General features: G+C 36.0%; 1 protein-coding gene across 1 annotated transcript in view; it reads right to left on the bottom strand.

Annotated features, from left to right (window-relative positions):
• LOC145686169 (fibroblast growth factor receptor substrate 2) overlaps positions 1–19,352 on the bottom strand; it is a 71,358-nt gene extending 52,006 nt beyond the window's left edge. Inside the window, exon 1 of the mRNA XM_081759185.1 lies at positions 19,142–19,352. The gene's annotated coding sequence lies outside the window, so the exon portion shown is untranslated. The remainder of the gene's footprint in view (positions 1–19,141) is intronic.
• Positions 19,353–19,611: the final 259 nt, after the last annotated feature.

Genomic DNA, 19,611 nt, shown 5'->3' with positions numbered 1-19,611 from the left:
TTCGCTAAGACTAAGCACTGGATAAGCCAATCTTCAATTATCCTATAGCAGTGTTAATTTCAGATCGTTTCCCCCGGAGGCACCACGCACAGGGAGGAAAGCGACTAAAAATTGCGTGCTCCACAGAAATTTCTGCGAAGATCTCAAGCACCCGAGGGTGAATTTCGTAGCTCTTGGGAGAATTCCCTCCCCCCAGAATCACCCCTGAAATCATTACTGTCCTAGGGAGTTGAAACAAGAAGCAGGATACGCAAAAAAGAACAAACTTTCAAAGCATTTAAAGTTTAGGCTCGTTGCATTAGCGCCTTCTTAGGACGAGGATATGGGAATTGAATGGCCTCTTTGGTTCCCTGATTGGAAGCCCACGAAACACACGAGAATCAGCGAGCTCTGGTAGTATACATTTCATATAAAACCATCGCAGTTTTGGAACAAGGTCATTGAGGAAGTCTTCATTCTATTGTTATAATGGCATAATTTTCATTCTGATTACTAGGTATCTCACTTGCTACAGGGATGAACACGAAAAGATCACACTTCTTCATTCCAGCACAAAGCATTTGCTGTTGAATTTGGTAGTAGTACGTGTGGTTTTTTGGGAGAAAAAAATTTTCATTCTTGCGTAGCCAGAAGGATTTTATTTTTTCGCAAGCTTCAGCGATACTTTCGCAAAATCGTGCACTGTAAGGGCACTTAATTTCCAAGAGATATGGTTCTCCTTCATCTGGATAAACGACACCATCAGGACTTGCCCCTAGGAAGGGGTTTTGTTTATCTATGAATAGATCACAAGGAATAACAGACTCCTAGAACCTGTTCATATTTTCTTCGTGCTATAGCCTCGTGTGCTTTCCCCCAATTTGTCGAGATCGAGTTCTTTTATACAGCCCACGAAATTGTCCGTTATTAAATTATCCGATAATTATTTCTTGTGAAAATGTCATATATTACCTTTTACAGCCCGTGACGACAGTAAGGTTTCTGTGATTCGGCCAATCCCTGTTCCTACTTGCAAGTGCCTGATTTATAGCATTTACGCTATTAGTAAGCGCTACTGAGGTCAATAAGAGTTGAATTAGACTTTTGCGAGGAGCGCATTGTTATAGCATGTTTTCTAACGCACAAAGGGATGTTCTGAATGGGGTCAGCTATGTGTATGTTTAGCCAATGGAGCCATTTGTATCTTCGTGGCTTTGCACTCTAACTCCAAATACTACTACTACTACTACTAATAATAATAATAATAATAATAATAATAATAATAATAATAATAATAATAATAATAATAATAATAATATAACTTTTGCCTCCTGAAAATAACCAGATGGTAAAGTTATGGTCGATACATTTTTGGAATTCGAAGGCATTTTAGAATGCTTGTCTATCATCTGGCTATCAGAAATAATTGATCACCATTTTCTCTACATATCTGTAACTTTCTTACAGGGTAGAAACACCTCCTCGGGAGAGAGAGAGAAAAAAAAGAGAGAGAGAGAGAAAGTGGCCGAACTTGGGCTATTGAACGTGAGGACAGGATGTTTACATTCGCATTGACACCTGCTGTGAAAACGGTCCCTTCATATCTTTCGGGACGAAAACAGAAAAAAAGGGTGGGTGCGGATGCATTACCCTCGTCAAACTTCTTGACAGGTGGACTACTTATATTAAAATACTATTTTTTAATTGGCGTATCAGATATGGTTGTGATTAAAACTATTAGAGTCGTTTCTTCTCAAGGAATAAAACAAAAAAAAAGTTGATCTTTCTACCATAATTGGTTCCAAAGTTAGACATATTATAATTTGTATAAAAAGAAACTAATTTATTTATTTTTTAATAATTTATTTCTGCTAAACTAGCAGACAAATATACAATTTAAGTATTTCAACCCGTTAATAAACTTCTGTAGAATGCTGCAAAATTTTTCTTTCCCATTAGAGATGCCTAGTTCCTTAGAAACTGAGGAAATTCGGTAGCCATGTTCTCCCCATAAGGTCCAATATAAAAATTTTTGTGCCGAGAAAAGGTAGATCATCCCGTTAAATGAAAGCAGATGAAACAAGTCTGGATGCTCTACGATAACACTGTGCAAACATCTTGCTTTTTAGTTCTTTTTTCTGTAGTCGGGCTTTAGTTCGTTTTCACTTTAATTCTTGTACTCAACGGAAACACAGGAAATGCCCCTACTGTGAGATTCTACTCTTTGGGCTTAATAATGTCTAAATAAATAAATAAATAAATAAATAATAATAAAATAAAAGAAAATTACGAAATGAAGAAAATGAAAAAAAAAAAAAGAAACATTTGAAATCTTTGAGTAAACAACTGACTAGTTAACATATAGTGTAAAATAATGGTATTCATGCTCGTTGTCTGGATTGTCAAATATAAAATGATTCCAAAAAAAAAAAATTATTACGCCAGGTACAGCGATTACGTGCAAATTTCTCACAATGACAACAAGTGTCGATTGCAAAATGGAAAGCAAATGCGCTTGGAGAATCGAAATGAGGATGCACATTTTGACCGGCCGCCATTTTGCACAACGTAGTTTTAGAGAGTCGAGCCTTGTTCCTTCTTCTTTCATTTCCCAACAGCTTTCCAACGATATGATACTTGACCTCCCTTGCTACTTAAAAATTTTGAGTACGACTCCGTCTGGGACCCTGTGGAGGACTCTGGGACAATATTTTCACTTTCAATTATTGTACTTTTGAAATGATTACACACGTGTTTTCCTGTTTTGACATCTGTCTCACAGTTCCAGATTTATGGGGGTGGTCATATACTTTACAATGACGGTTTTACTGACATTTTGACCAGCCGTCACCAGGAGTCGAGACTAGGTCTGTCTTCTTTTATTTTCCAACAGGTTTCCAGTGATATGCTACTTGACTCCCATATCATTTGCAATTTTCGAGCTGGACCCTGCCTGGGTCCCTGCAGCTGGTCCTGGGACAACACTTTTTGCTTTGATATGTTGTACTTTTAAAATGATAAAACACATGTTTCCCTGTTTTGGCATGCAATTCTAGAGAGTGGAAACGGATTTTCTGAACACCTTGTATATTCATGTAACTCGCACAGTATATGAATTCGCAAAAATTTCATTACAGTTTCGTAATAGGCGTCATTAGTGCTTTCGATTGGTGTATAATCCATCTTCCACTTCGATATATAATCTTCCTCTCTTCCCTTGTCAGACATGTGCATTAACTGTAGGGAAATCACATTTTGGGAATCAAAAACAAGATGAAAATGACATGTTGGCATTATCTTAGTGTTGAATTACCCTCGAATTATACGTTACTTTAAAGAATCTTTCGAAATTTCTTCTTTCTTTGTCTTTTAGTTTTTTAGTGTAATAGGTACCTTTCCGGTTCTGAATGAAGCAGAGTCTATTATATGGAACCTAAATTATTAAAATATAAACGCTCTCCTTAAAACTCGTTGTTTCAATGACTTTTTTTCATCTGAAGCAGCTGTGGGTCTGATCCAACCCAACCCTATCGTTCATGTGCCAGCAGTACACAGTGCCAAGGGTTGGTTAATTTTTGTGTCTTTTATGTACTGTACTATTAATTATTTCTACAGTTTATTAAAAAAAAAACAACACAAATTTGCTTCAACAACATTTTCTCTACGGACTATTTTGCTGAATAAGTTTACAAAAATTTCCATATAATGCCCCATTATTCTCCAATGTACCGTATTTTGTATATATCAATTGTAATTATGGCATGTTAACATATTTTCTTTATTTTTTATTTATTTATTTTTTACTTATGTAGATGTTATATGTATAGAAATCAAAGTTCGAAGACCGTAGAATTGAACCTAAGGTAAGAAATCAAGGAAAATATGATTGTTCTATAGACGGTGGCGGCCAAATTGGATATGGCAGCCATATGGGATGAAGTTCAAGAGAGATGTTCGGTGACTTTTAGGATATTACTATACTTGATGAAAGGTAACTATCCTGAAAGTTTCATTAGGCTACTAATTTTTGCTGGGTTTGCTAAAAAATTTCCCCTACTTATTGGACAATTTAATAAGAGCGCGAAAATAGATTCAAGAGGAAGTGTTAACTATTAACGAACTATAGGACTACCAACGTATGCGAGCTACACCAAGGTTTAAGAAAAATTCAAATTTCGCCTACTAAGAAAATTAACTCTGTGTCATCGCTTTGATTGATGCTTGCATAGCTAGGAAGTAGGTATTACTATGTAAATATTGTTTTTATACTTGTGCACTTGGTGACATTACTTTCCGAACAGGTCTTGTAAACCTGCAAAGAAAACCTGCTATTGAATACCGTGAACCAAACACTACCAATATTATATATATATATATATATATATATATATATATATATATATATATATATATATATATATATATATATAAACTCAGTTTATATTAGGTAAAATCTATCCTGGCAGTTGATAGAGCAAAGCTGACTACACGATATCAGAAGTATTTTCTCTAGATCGTCCATACACACGTTATGTCGTCCGTCTTTAAGATAGCTTGAGGCGTGAAAACGATCATTGAACATCTATAGATGTGAAAGAAGCATACTTGAAGCACTTCACACCTTGGGATTAACAGCAACATTTATTTAGTTGAATGATTTTGAGTTGGTGTTCAGCATTCCTTTCAGCAGCGAGGCTATATCAAACATTGACATACAGCTTAATGAGGGATCCGAACCACAAGAGCTTCTGCCGGGAATCGATTTTCTCGAGCCGAAGACGCATACGCTAACTATGCAGTCACGGGAGAGTATGAACATGTAATTTTGGAAGATTAAGCTGGTCCAATTGCTCTGTACACAGATCTCAGTAAATACAGAGTTCTCTAACGTCTATTCAACCAAACAAATTCAATGAATACTCTTGTTCAGCAGTTGCACTTCCATCCAACATCGCAAGTATGAGAAATTTATTTTCTACACTTCTACACTTTCTCCAAAACTTAATTGCGCGTGCAAATTTTTCTAAATCCCTTAAAATTGCAGGTTTGGTACCGACGCACTCGAACAGGAGGGAAAGTAATACGAAAAAAAAAAAAGACAAAATACCAAGACTTCCGAACATAAGTCACAGTTTGCTGTCTGATATACTTACATAACGATACTTGTAAAACAAAATAATACATTGGAAAATGCAAAAAACATTGTTGTAGTTAATGAACACACACATACACAAACAAAATTAAAATAGTAAAAAAGGTTGTTAAGGAATTTGTTCTCTACCAATATAACTGGAGGAATACTCTACAATCGTTTCGATATCCATGCCTGTTAAGCAGTTTATTTTGGTGCTGATTCAACTTTTAAATCTAGTTCGAATCCCATTGGGTGATTTTATTTTTACTAACTTTTATGCTATTCTTGTAATATTTCTTTTTTTCTAATTTTTTATTACATGTACGTAATACACGAGTTTATTTCTAACATAACACCAAAAATAAAAAGTTGCACAGGCGTGAAACTTTTTCCATATTCGGAATGTAGTACTCCTTAGTGCAAGTGTTCATCGATTCATAAAATTTTCGTAAACAAACAACAAACGAAGTTCTATCATTTAGAAAATCACTATCAACCACAACTCCTTCATCAGTATTGGAACATGCTCCACCAAGATAGGGAACAATAAGAAAGCTTGATGGTACCGTATGAGGCAACTCGATATTTCTTCTCCCTGATTTACCTGTAGCTTTCTGTTGCCTTGGTGCATCAGAACGATTTGAGCGAGCTTCCCACGTTATCTCACATTATATTATTACTATTATCATTATACTTAAACGCCTTATTAGTTCACAAAAATATACTCCGATCATCGTAGTAGTTTGGTAGGAAGTCCACCATAGGATTGCTCTCAGAATTCTATAGAAGTATGAGCATCACCTTACCCCAAACAGTCTCACATGAAGTATTTTGGAGTGGAGATAAAGTATGATTTCCACTATTTGGAAATTGTTTTGTACTGAAACTATTTGAAAAGGTTTATTTATAGTTGTCGATATAAGTTGTTTCCTGAGTAATGAATTTTTACTAGAATCAGCTTGGATCCTCTTTATAAAAATAAATGATGAGCTTAGAAGCGAGCATTCGCTCGAGCTTTCTTCCAGAAAATTTCGTCTGGCGGAGAAATTAAAACAATTTTGGAACTCCATCGGGAACTACTTGATGTATCTTAGCTCCGGCGGAGGGCCATTGTTTACTCCGATGGGAGGAAGAAAATATACGTGTAAGAACATTGCACTCGCTGCGAACTATGTTCAGCATTCAGAAATTTGGGAACATGTCTATCTGAACACGTTTAGTCACAGACTGCTGTGTGCTCGCATTCTTCAAAGTGTGTTGCAACATTTTACGTGAAATATCAACTGTTTCTATAATACATCAAATACATCAAAGAACTTCGATTTTGAATACCATATCATAAATAACATCAATGTTTTCTAGGTCAGCACTGGTACTGGTATGGGAAGTCTTACAGAACGATTATGTATATATATATATATATATATATATATATATATATATATATATATATATGCGTGTCCATCCGTCTACCTGTTGACAGGTATTATAGCAAAAACTGTCAAGATATATCAAGAAATGTTTTTTGATATGAACTCAGTGTCTCAGTCTCAGTGTCTTCTCCCTTAAACCTGTATTCAAAATTAAAAAGGTAGAAATAAACCATTTTTCTTTTTAGTGTTGATCACTCTAGTACAAGAATTGTAAAATATTAGCAAAAAAGCAGCGTTTTTAAATGAATTCAGTGTCAAGAACACATTTAGTCCTCACTTTTATCTTTTTTATTCCAACCTTACGAGTAATACTTTTTTTTTTATTTTTAATACACTGATCGCCATGAAGAAACAATAAAACAGGTAACTAGAAGCGGTGCCTATACAGATTACAATCCTTCAGGATCTGTAAAATATTATCCTCAGATGCAACTAATATTTGGCACTAGCTGTTCCAAACGAGGTTTGTTGTTGGTATATTAGATTTTTCTGCAGGGCCCCTACCAATGTTGTTGGTATATTAGATTTTTCTACAAAGATTCTATCAGTGTCCTTGGAAAATGCGCTAAGATTTTCCCGCTGCGTGAAAGCCAGAACTTAGGTCTACGTAGTGCAAGGTACGGGTTGGTTTGTTTAAATTTTAAAGTAAGTGGACACTACTTAGAATTTGCAGTATCTCTGGAACCTGTCACGGAGCACCAGGGAATAACAACAACTAGGGCAACACCAAAAATTATGGAACTAAAATGTAAAAATGAACGAGAGAGATGAACCACTCACTGGAAGCTTAAATGTTTGCCATAACTTCTGAGGACTTCAAAATGAGGATTATTTAGAGGTGAAATCACTGTCATTCCCCTGTCAATTCGCACACCAGGAATAAACGACTTAACCCATTTTAGTAATTTAGTAGTATATACGTATATGTGCCCTTTAAAAAAGAAAACCCAAAAAGCTGAGATTACTCGTTTCCTTGGTGTTTGGAAAAACTGTCGTATACAAATGGTGATCAGTTAGCAACTTTCTAAACTATGACTTCTCCTGAACAAAACAAAAATGAACGGAATCATAAAATCAGAAACCAAGAACAGAAAAATAAAAATTAAAAAGTGAATGACATCACTCAGAGGATTCGAACTTTCAAAATTATCGAATACCAATACAAAGAGACAATGTAACATACACGGCTAGCGAAACAGCTGTGAAATTATATTTTAGTTGTATTGATAGCTAATGAACTCCTTCACAACACTTTTTTTTTTCCTTAAGTTTTTGGTCGTAAAGCGTGTGTATTTTTTTTATCGAAGTTTTCTGCTAAGGTACTACTTAGTTCTGAAAGTAACAGTGGATTAGGTACCAAAAAGGAGGTGAATATTTCAAACAACAAATAGCGAGGTGTGTCGAGAATGCTTCATCACTTCGACTTTTATCTTCGAATGCATTGTTTGTTCTTGTTTTAAGGGACTTCAGACTCGCAAATATATTTTGGACGAGTGTACATTTTAATCTTTCCACATTTGTCTCTCGCACGATTATCCTTGACACCTGCTCATCACCTGGAAGGTCTTTCAAGGTGTCAAAAGATACTGCCATGGGAGGTCAATAAAGAAGACTATGTTTGTGTCTCACATGAGCGAGAAAATTCACTGTACTGTCATTCGTCACACGAGAACGACACCTAACATTCTGGTATGTAGAGGGAAGAGCAAGAGAGCAAGAAGCTGTACGTCCCGCTCGCTTCTACGTTTTATTCAAAGAATTAAGACTAGTGCGTTGTACATTCGTAACACTGTCAATCATATTCATCGACCTTATATATACACTTTGGGAAACCCTATCTTCGAGCAAGATAACGGAAGGTCAACCGAGCGTGCTCTCGCTACTCCCTCTCCTCTGGTCTGCTAGATCTTCAGACATAGTTCAGTAAGTTATTGGGAGTTGTAGAGTACGTATGCAGCATTATGTACGCGTCCAAGCAGCCACGCTCAGGTTCTACAGCGAGCGTGGGTACAACTGCTCCATTCAGCGTTTATGCAATCGACGATTTGCTAGAACATCTGCTGTTCGAGGTTCTTGTAGTCCAATTACATTGGGTATTGTATGTTATTGCCACCTTGTATAACATGTTCAGGATATGTTGGGATCACTATTCACTATCTTTTACCATATCATCTTGTTACGTTATAACTGTCGGTGAGATTCGTAAATTCTTACTAAGTGTCCTGTTCAGCGGCAAGGCTATGAGACGTGGACTTATAGCTTAATGTGAGATCGGAACCACAAAAGCTCTGTATGGAATCGAACTCAAGTCTCCAACGACGCGTAGTACGCGCACCATATAGCCATAAATACCTCACTAGTACATGACATAAACAATTAGTTCAATATTTTTACATGTTGCGTCCTATCTTAACAGCTGCTATGCTAAGATAAAGAAGGCAATTATACTAATTAATGGTATGAATCCCCATTCCGGAATAATTATTTTTCATTTTCTGAATGAAAAATGCACTGTAACTTGTCATTTGCAATAATAATAATAATAATAATAATAATAATAATAATAATAATAATAATAATAATAATAATAATAATAATAATAATAAACACTAAATTCTTATAAATGTGTCGTAGGATTTTAAATTACAGTCAGTATGGCAAAATCCTTTCAACCCTTTTTCAAAATTCTTATAACTGCTTTACGTCGGTAATTTGAATGAAGATGCCAAAGAAGCCTGGGAAAAAATAAAAGATCAAAGATTTGGACGCAACTTACAAACGGTAAGAACTAAGCATAAAAGTAGGGATACAAGAAATATGTAAGATGATGAAATTTGGAGGTTTTTGACAAAAATTTTCCCTCTTGTAACATTTACTACAGGGAGAGTGATTAGGGAATCAGATTGATTATAGGAGGTAAAAGGACAAATATATTTATTTTCAGAGATGGTTGTTATTGCGGAACCTGAATTGAAAATTAACATGATACCAGAAAACATAAGAAAGGTTTGAAAGTAATACTAGCAAACCCGCACGTCCTACGCAAATGCAGGACACTACTGTTGTCTAAATGATTGAATACGATACAAAATTAAAAATATTTATGGCTAGCGTAGTTGTTTTAATAACACGTTAATAATATCTTTAATTAAGAATTTCTCGATAACTACTCGAATTTAAGACGATGTTAAGACGCACCCCGATTTCGCTGGGTTAAATTAAAGAAAAATAGTAGTATGTTCCGTTTTTACTATTACTAAAGCGATCTTTGATATTGGTCATTTTCGGTGATTTTTATATATCCCTCTCCCTCCTCATGTTGCAGGGCACGGCATCGGGAGTATCACTGTTCATCTCAGCGACCTCAAACACTATAGACTCGATACTAATATCGGTCATTTTTGATCATTTTCAAATGTCTCTCCCCCTCCCATAAGTTACACGTCAAAGTGATATGACAAAACCCATCTCAGATTCGAACTTCATCTAGGTTGGTTGAAAATTTGATCATCTCCTCCCCCTTCCCTACATCAAAGTTAAATGATAAAAAATATCCCAGGTACGAATGTCATGTATGTTGAAAATTTGATTTTTTTTTTTTTTTTTTTTTTTTTTTTTTTGCATGTCCTCCTTCCCCTCCACTACATTGCGCCGTTAAAGTAAAATGATGGAAACATCTCAGGTCTGAACCTTATCTATGTTGAAAGTTTGATCGAGATCGGTCCGGTGGTTCAAGAGTTATTAAGTTTTATTCATTTTCATACATTTACAATTCTCCCCTCCCGTAAGTTCTACCACCAAAGTGAAATAATAAAAAAAAAACTTCCCAGGTTCGAACATCATCTATGTTGAAAATTTGATTGAGATCGACCGGGTGGTTCAAGAGTTATTAACTCACGAACATGGTCACTTTCATTTTTTATAGTTATTAATTTTTGTATACACCTCCCCCTCCTCCCCAACCCTGCGTTGTTCCGTCAAAGTGAAATGTTAAAAATCTATCCCAGGCACGAACGTCATCTATGTTGAAAAATTGATCGAGATTGATCATTTGGTTCAAGAGTTATTAAGTTTTATTTATTTTTTTTTCGAAGTCCCCCTCCCTCCTCCTTCACCTTTAAGTTCTATCGTCAAAGTGAATAGCTAAAAACACTCCCAGAACTGCATCTACGTCAAAAATTTGATCGAGATTGGTTGTTCAAGAGGTTAAAAGTCACAAACATAGTCAATTTCAATTTGGATCTGAAGTTTTTTGTTCACAGACACCACTATTAACAAATCGATGAGATGAAAAACATGAATAAGGTTAACGCAATAGTAGCTGGAATGATGAAAGGTGGGTAAAATTATAGATGTCAGAGAAAGGGAGTAGAATAGATGCCTATTTTTTAAATATCTAGGTATACTATTAACGAAGATATGAAATGTGAACATTAAGTACAAAGTAACGGGATCAATGGTGAAAATTCTTTAAGATGATGAGAACCATACTATGTTAGACAATTAATGAAGAACTATAAAAATGACTCAGATGAAGAGTATTGCATTGTACGAAGCAGAAACGTGGGCATTTCGAAAAGACTAAAAATACTCGAGTTCTAGAAAGCTGTACTTTGAGATGAACGTAAATCTTGGAACGGTGAAACAAAGAATATAACTGGAAACCATATAATACGATATGATAATACGACATTGTTGAAGAAGAAATTGTACTCAAAATGACGTGGAAGATTGTATAAATGGAGGAAAGAAAACCAGGAAGGTACAGAAAGATAAAATGATGAAAAATTGTGATAAAATGATGAAAAATTGTGATAAAATTATGACAAATTGTGATAAAAATGATGAAAAATTGAGATAAAATGATGAAAAATTGTGATTAAGAAAAATTTTTATGTCAAGGCGAAGAAGTTACCTCAGGATCATATTGAATGGAGACGTTTAAAGCTGTAGCAAGTGGTCTATCAATGATGCAAGAAAATTATGATGAATTGTATTGATGAAGGTAGAAGCAGGAAACCGCCAGCTTTTAATTCAGGGAGATTCCCATTTGTCCTCAATTTTGAGGTAAATTTAGTTGAAATCTTCCAGCGTTCTAGTCGCCCCTCTTAAGTTTTAACTAACCAGAGATGCCCATGTATCAAATAATTTAAGAATTAGATTTCTGAGCTTTCGGCATCTACGGCCATGTTAGCTTGTCACGTACGAGGGATGACGTAACTCAGCAATCACACTATCCGAGAAAAGGGAAGAAAGGACTGGGGAACGAAGGAAGCGGCCCAGAACCTATATGTTAGGTACCATCCTGGCATTTGCCTGGTGTGAATGAGAGAAATCCAGGGAAACCTCATTCAGGTTGGCTGGCCTGAAAATTCTTTTAAACTTTTTTCAACCGACTGTCCACATCAGGCTCATGTATCACAGTTTGACAAATTAAGTCATATGAAGTGACGTAATGCATTTGTGCAAAGAATAAAAATTGAGTGATTCACAATGAGAATTTTATAAACTGCCTTCATAATAAGTGAAATTTATGTATTTTTTTTTTATGACTGATTTTTCAACACATCAATTAATTTTCGAGGTTGGTTGGTTTGTTTGTTTATGATTCACAAACGGTTGAAATAGTTACATACACGCCATATAGGAATACAGTAGTGTTAATTATTGGACTATTTTTGTTGATACGCCCTTGTTAATTTTTAAACTAAGACAAAAAGCTGAAATTTTATACCATACAAGTATCTACATGGGGATACTGTTTCACTAACTCTGTGACACTACAAAGTTAACTGTTGCTACCCGCATCAGTTTCTCCATAGAACGGATGGAACAGCCAGTTCCTTCCCTTTTGTGCATCTCAAGGAAGATATACATTATTTCAAACCCTAATATCTATCTAACATCCCAAGTTTATACAACCCTTCCAAAATGAAATCCTTCAGTTTAACGACCAACGATTATGCCCTTTAGGCTAAGAGAACAGACGATTAAGACAAGTGAATGATGGAAGAGTTGGTGGAATGAGGCTGTGGCAGGATAAACTCATGGATGCGATGTTATCCACCACAAATTTACTTGTCCGGGAATCGAACCAGGGATCCCGAGCACCAGAGGTATGCGCTCTGGTACTTAAGCCACCGTGCCTACCTTTACGCTTTGCAGTATAAGGGAGACGGATGAATTGTGAAAGCGAATGATTATGAAATAATTCGTGGGATGAGAATACAAAAATAAACGGAACTCATGCACGTTACGAATAAAATAACACATACCGTACATTAAAAAACTGCCACTACATTATATCCACCTCAGCCAAACACCAAAAGAAAAAACACCTGCTAACCGTATCCTGTGACCGACTAGCTCTCACAACAACAATACAAACAACACAACACATCATATACATCGTACAACAATAATACAGTACCAACCAATCACAATACTTAGACACATGAATTATCATAAATACAAGTGTGACAACACCCATCAAATCAATCTTAACCAAGACAAAACAAACTATCTTGAAGTTAACTAGGGATCAAAGCATTCTCTGCGGAGTGAGGGAAATAATACAAATCAATGAATGAACCAAAAAAATTACCATTCATATTGGATTTCTTTTGACACGAACAAGTTAACAAAAGCCAATCTAGTAAAAAATTTACTCTCGCGAAGTTGTACTCAACGAACAACAAAAATACTCGCACAAAGTAAAATGAGCAAATGAAGGAAAACCTGATCAAGAATCTCGAATGAACTTGAAACCCTTTGTACACGATCATACAAGTATTGAATCGTGTTTTATATATTTGTTGCCAGTTGGCACTCGAAAACAAGTGATTGAAAATATATAAACACGTGAAAGCGAAATTGTTTAATAAAACAATATTAGTATTTCTTCCCTAACTTTCTGTAGGCATTTGAAATTCAATAAATTACATTACAATTTTTAAAAACATGTCAGTTGATTTTGTAGGTAATCCACGCCAGCAAATTTTAACTAAATATGTTGACCCTTGTACACTGAATGTGCGTTAGATTAGATTACGTTACGAAGAGTGTGGGAGCTGTTTAGGTATAAAATCGTCCCCTGTACTCTTGACTTCGCTTTATACTACACGTGGCTTATGGATAACAGAACGACACCCAACAAAAATTTCTCGAACCGTTTCTAATAATTGTAGAAAAATACCACGAAGCAATGAGTGCCTATTGATATTTATGCTAGGGCAGAGAAGACATTGTTTTAAATACGACACTATCTCTTTGCCGCCTCTTTGTAAAATTTAACCTGGCAGAATCACCGAAATAAAGATAAACTGAAAATTCAGCAAACCAAACTAAGATCTTTTTACCTACTAGACTTTCTTAAACTCAACCGATATTACTGTATACTAAACAATACTGGTTAAAAGGTTACAATACTGGTACGTCATAAAAATCGTAATTTTACGGATGAGATAAGTGAATGCATATGGAACATTGTCTAGAATATTAATATCCAAAGTTGGAGCTTGTGATATTAATGCATTTATTTATATTTATGAATTTGTGTGCAATGTAGGAAACAAGGAACTAGTATATGTTCACAATTGTGGTGTTACTAATGTCAAACCATTATTAGGGCTATAGTAGGGTTAAAATTAGTGAGTGTCATATCAAGTGTTTGTTGCACTATCCTCGTGTGTGCGCATACCCTCCGTTGCTGACGTATCCGCGCTCGGCCCCCCTGCCCTGACATCGCTAGATAGCATTCTCGCTTTCAGTGGCCATCTAGGACAAGTTCGTTACGGTTTCTTGCACAGTCGTATTTATAGCATACTTCCGGACGCGTATTTAAATTTGTAAGGGAAAGTCCTCGTAAAGTAAATCTGCACCCATGAATGCTACATCTACCCGAAGAAACAACCTCTACAACACTACGATTGGATTTCGTTATGAAATAATTGTATATAATAGGATATAACGTAATCATTTCCAGGGCGCATTAGTTTGCATGCACATTATCGATACGTACGCAATTAGAACATCAAATAATTTTGAATAGTCTTGAACAAGTCTTTATCAGGCTGTCTTAAAACTTGTACAAACCACTTTAAACAAGACTTAAGTAAAACCTGGCGCAGGGGACCCTTCCTCACAACACGGACTAAACAATATTTGACAATGTTTATCAACTTAAAAATAACAACGCATTACGCCAACGTCACTGAACTACTTTCATAACAATCTGACTAAAAATACCAACTACCGCAGTAGACCCTATTCATTTTTCACCATACTAAAATCATAGCAGTACTACGTGATACTTGTGATGCACACGGAGTTTTGTTACATTACTTTTGATAGTACTAACATCAGGCACTTTCAAATGTTTAATTAGCTAATTCAAGAAAATAATAACGATTTACAATGGGAGTCCACATACTGGTAAAACTTACAGGAGAATAATGTGATATTACTCTCAGAGCACTGTGCCATTAATCCAAATATGAGAGGAGTGTATGTACCTATGATATGTGTATGTACGCAGAAACGTATGAATTAAAATGGTGCTAAGCACGGATTCTCCATAAGGAAGACATTAAGCACGTAAAGGCTGTATCAACTGATGATACCCAACTAAGTATCAGAAAAGTAAGCCTACATTGCATTATGATTGTATTGTGTACATACTGCAGTAGAGAACACTGGAAGAATTTACAGATATCGAAACAGAAATATATTAAACAGAAAAGATTAAAATGCAAGTTTTTTTTTTCTTTCTTTTTTTTTTTTCGTTTACACCCATTGCGTACAACATATCTAAAATTCAGCACAAGTGTCAATCTCGAAAGTATAATGACCAAGGCCTTTCGCGCTGTTCCCGCCTCGATGTGGTTCCGCACGACAGCCAGCAACGCCGAAGCCCCTGCCAAGACTTGGCTTCGCTCAGAGCCACTACTCGCGTTCCACGCGAGTTACGAACCCTATTGAAAATACCTACCACAAATAAAAAGTAATATTGTAGGCAGTCGTGAAGAAATTTAGTTTACGTGCCGCAGAATACGTCTAGGAATATGGCACTTAACCAAAACTAATCTAACCTAATCGAGGTTATCCACCTTTACACTAACCCTTAAAATTTTGGACATACTCTGCAGTACAGAGGTCAGAGGGTTAACTGCCGCAGATGACAGCCCCGAAATACAAAATCTACGGAGAAGTGAACAGAATCAGACGAAATGTCATAATAAGAGTAACAAAAGATGTAATGAAGGTCATCAATGTAGGCTGATTAATAAGGGAGAAAATAGATGTTCAGTTCTCGACTAGGGCTATATGAGTTCGCAGATTCATGCGATATGAGGTGATCAGCAAGCAGACCATAATATGATAGTGTTTCAAGCCCACTACATTATTAATATAGGATGTGTATGCTGCTATAATGGAAGGAAATACATAATGTTGAGCGGAAACTAGTAAGAAGAAGAATAGTATCTGAGACAAATGTACCGATAATGAAATGAAGCAAAATTTTGAATGATATCCCATGCTATGGGGGCATTTGTAAAATTCACGGAAGACATTGTGTAATTGATTTTGCAATAGGACTGTAAAAGTAATTTTAAAAAATATCGAGATGTTACACATTGAGTGGTATCAATAAAAATGAGTAACTACTCCTGAGAAGTCCTCCTCGAGAATCGGAGTAACTATACCTTACGTAATCTCCTCCCTCAATTTCGTATCAATAAAACAAGCCACTACTCAGGCCGAGACTATTCCAGATTTATGAACGATTACTCGGGTTACCTCTGTGCGTAACAGTGTTCGGGCGGTCATTTCGTTGTGGTTAACCTATGGTGCAGTATCCTAAACGCCATGGAACGGATGAATAGCAACGACAGTTTCAATCAAAGTGCATTTGCGGATATTATAAAAGAGTTTCCAGTAGCACTTTCACGTGTTGTGCAAGGTCCTCGTAGATTGTATGGCTTTAAGAATGAAATCAGACTTGACCCTGGGTTTCCTTTTTTTTAAAAAACTCAAGCCAGTAACATCACAAAGCACGTCCATCTGATTGCGTTTTCCACACCACACGTGTCCAATTCCGCCTTGACATAAACAAAACAATACACACGTATACCCCCTTACTATTAACGTATTCGTCTCCAAAAATACTAGGTTCCTTGACTGCCACAAGTGTACAGTCAAGTGCTCCGATAGCACCCGGAAATGTATATTTTTCTTGCCCCTCTGCCATTACTGCTTCCATATTAAGCACACTTGCCGGAAAGGATCCAGTTTTCAGATTTCGCAATAATCGCATCCATTAACTTGTAATAGTCATAGACACAGTACTTTGAGCCACACCAGAATCATTTGACACTCTGACCTGGAAACCTGGATCATTCACGTAACGCAAGAAAACTTGCATCTTTTGGTACTTAAGTGTCCCACCACGAGTTTCGCTTGATTCTCCTAAAAAAATGTACTAACCACTCTACATTTTTTTTTCTTTTTCATGAACCTATAAGTGTTTCTTGTAATCACCATTTGCAACATTTCTATGCGGTTTATAAGTTTTTGTTCGCTGCAAAACAATCATATACTCTGCCATTTTTGCAGGAAGTCACATACTGAGCTTGCTCAACAAATTTGGAGAAGTTACTCGCACCACAGAGCAGTCTCTGAACTTTATTGATATCAAACGCGGAGTAGTTACTCAGATCGGGAATAGGGTGTGGTTACTCCAAAGGGGAAGGGCTTTTTCGAGGTCAGCCAAGACGAGAAGTGCTCAATTTTCCTTTTATTGATACAAATGCGAGTAATTACTCCAAAATTGGGAGTAATGAGTAACTTCTCAGTTTTTTTGATGCATTAAATGTACAACACGGTAGAAATACAAAATGGAAAGTGTAATCTGTACCACATACTACTCAGTAACAAGAACATAATGAAAGGAAGTGCTATGTCAAGGCAGTGGGTAAAGTGACAATGCAGGTGTCGCAAATCTTGCGACACGCAATGCGTGATTTTATGCTATATAAGTTTTTCACTATACTTACTCATACGTATACCCATCATCATTGACGCGGCTGCTCCCTACGGACTCACCCCTCGGGCCCCCCCTAATGCGCTCCTACCCTGACTGTTAGATGACATTCGTGCTTTTTCAGTGGCCACCTAACACAAGTTGGTTCGTGCTTAATGCACTCTAGCTCTTATCCCATGCATCCACACCCTGTATTTATATTCAGCCCTCATGAAATCAATCCGTATTTATTAAAGGAGTTCCTTTGGGAAACCCTTCAAATGATGCTGGAAGAAATTATTCTAATTTTTCATGAATGTAAATGTTCCCCCATTGAATGGTTAGCACAGAGAAAAGAAGTATTTTCGTATACATTTTGTAATATTTAATGTGCTAGGGGCATGCTTTTGATAGGGAACAGCACCCCTAAACCCCTGAAACACAAAACAAAGAAGGATGATACCATTCACGAATTTATAGTACCAGTTTCGAAGCTATGGTATATCCTCCATCGCAGTGACAAGATAAAGATGCATTGTTTTAGTAATTTCTGAGTAATGCGTAGTTTGCAACACTTAAGAGTTCGAAGGTACTAATTTCGCGCAGTAATACTAGCTATATAGATGCACATAAAAGTAGGAAAGAACAAAAGCAGCATGAAAATTAGAATTATTTTTGACACAAAGCTAATAGTGAAGGCCTGAAATTAACCATGTCGGCCTTACGGCGCCGCCATCTGCGTCTATTTAGCCGCCAGAAATTTTAGAGAGGGTAATACTGTAAAAACTCCTAATTTACGTCAAGTGAATGTGTACCGAAGAATGTATTCCATGCATAAAGAGAAATCATACTAAAGGTAGAGTCAGTGAAGGAAACAAGTATCTGTGTAATCAATTTATACATAGACCCCTACTGCAAACGTTCACCCAAGAAAACTTCATTACAAGCAACACACAGCTGTATTAAATCAACTGTCAAACAGTCCATTCTTGGTAAGACTTTATATAATCTACTCACTGAAAAGTGCTATTACACAATTAAAGAATATTTAAATGACTCATTAACTGAAGAGTTGGTTACAGATACTTACCCGTGAGTACATGCCTGGTGTGGTAGAAACAGTTACCTAATTATGTGGTTTTGTATTTTTAGAAAGATTACATGATGTATACTTCTGGTACTTGACAATATTGTATGTTTTTTTTTTTTCTGACAACTGTAATGCTTACATGAGAATTTCTCATGCTTTGTAAGCTAATGAAACAGGCAAATAAATGAAATGAAATGAAATGAAAGTAAACCATAACATTTCTCCAGCATAAACATAGCATCAAATTACCGCGCCTACTCTAAGCAATGATACACATGTGGATATTCTGATCCACTGTGTTTAAAAGAGAATAAGTGTCTCAATGAATGTAAAATATTGTGTTTTTTGTCTTTATGTACTTCCCTTTGTTCTAAGACTATATAACAAGATACCGATTCAGAATTTACATTCCTCTTTTGTATATTATATAGGTCTTTCTTACCCAAATAAGTTTTACACTGTTTGAAATAGTTTAAATTTCTTACCACAGTAAACATATCTGCCTCATTTTCAGCATCACTTCCCTTAAAAGTAACAAACAGAACAAGAACTAATCAAAATACTCCAGCAAGCATTCACTTCCATCTCCTTTCTCACACAAAAATGGCAGATCTCATTCCTCACTGTCAATAGTGGGAATCACAATATTCACATCAAGTTAGCAACATCCATTACGTCACTTACAAAATCAATTTACAAGAATAACTGCCCATAGAACCGCCATTATTTGTCGCAATCTACAGAATTCCCAAGGTATAAAAAAACACAATAAATCATAACAATATCGGTTTTAAAATTTAGAATAAAGACAATGGCTATACACACAGTGCTCCAAGATCACTCAAAGATTACTGGGTGCTATTCCATTTTGTGGGGGCACAGTTTTGAAAAGTTTACGGAAAGAATATGAATTCTGATTTCCAAATAGGAACTTATAAGAAATTGGAATATATGT

The sequence above is a fragment of the Thermobia domestica genome, chromosome 5 (genome assembly GCF_964235325.1).
Source record: "Thermobia domestica chromosome 5, izTheDome1.hap1.1, whole genome shotgun sequence".
In the NCBI taxonomy this organism is placed as follows: domain Eukaryota; kingdom Metazoa; phylum Arthropoda; class Insecta; order Zygentoma; family Lepismatidae; genus Thermobia; species Thermobia domestica.
This window is presented reverse-complemented; position numbering and strand designations above follow the sequence as displayed.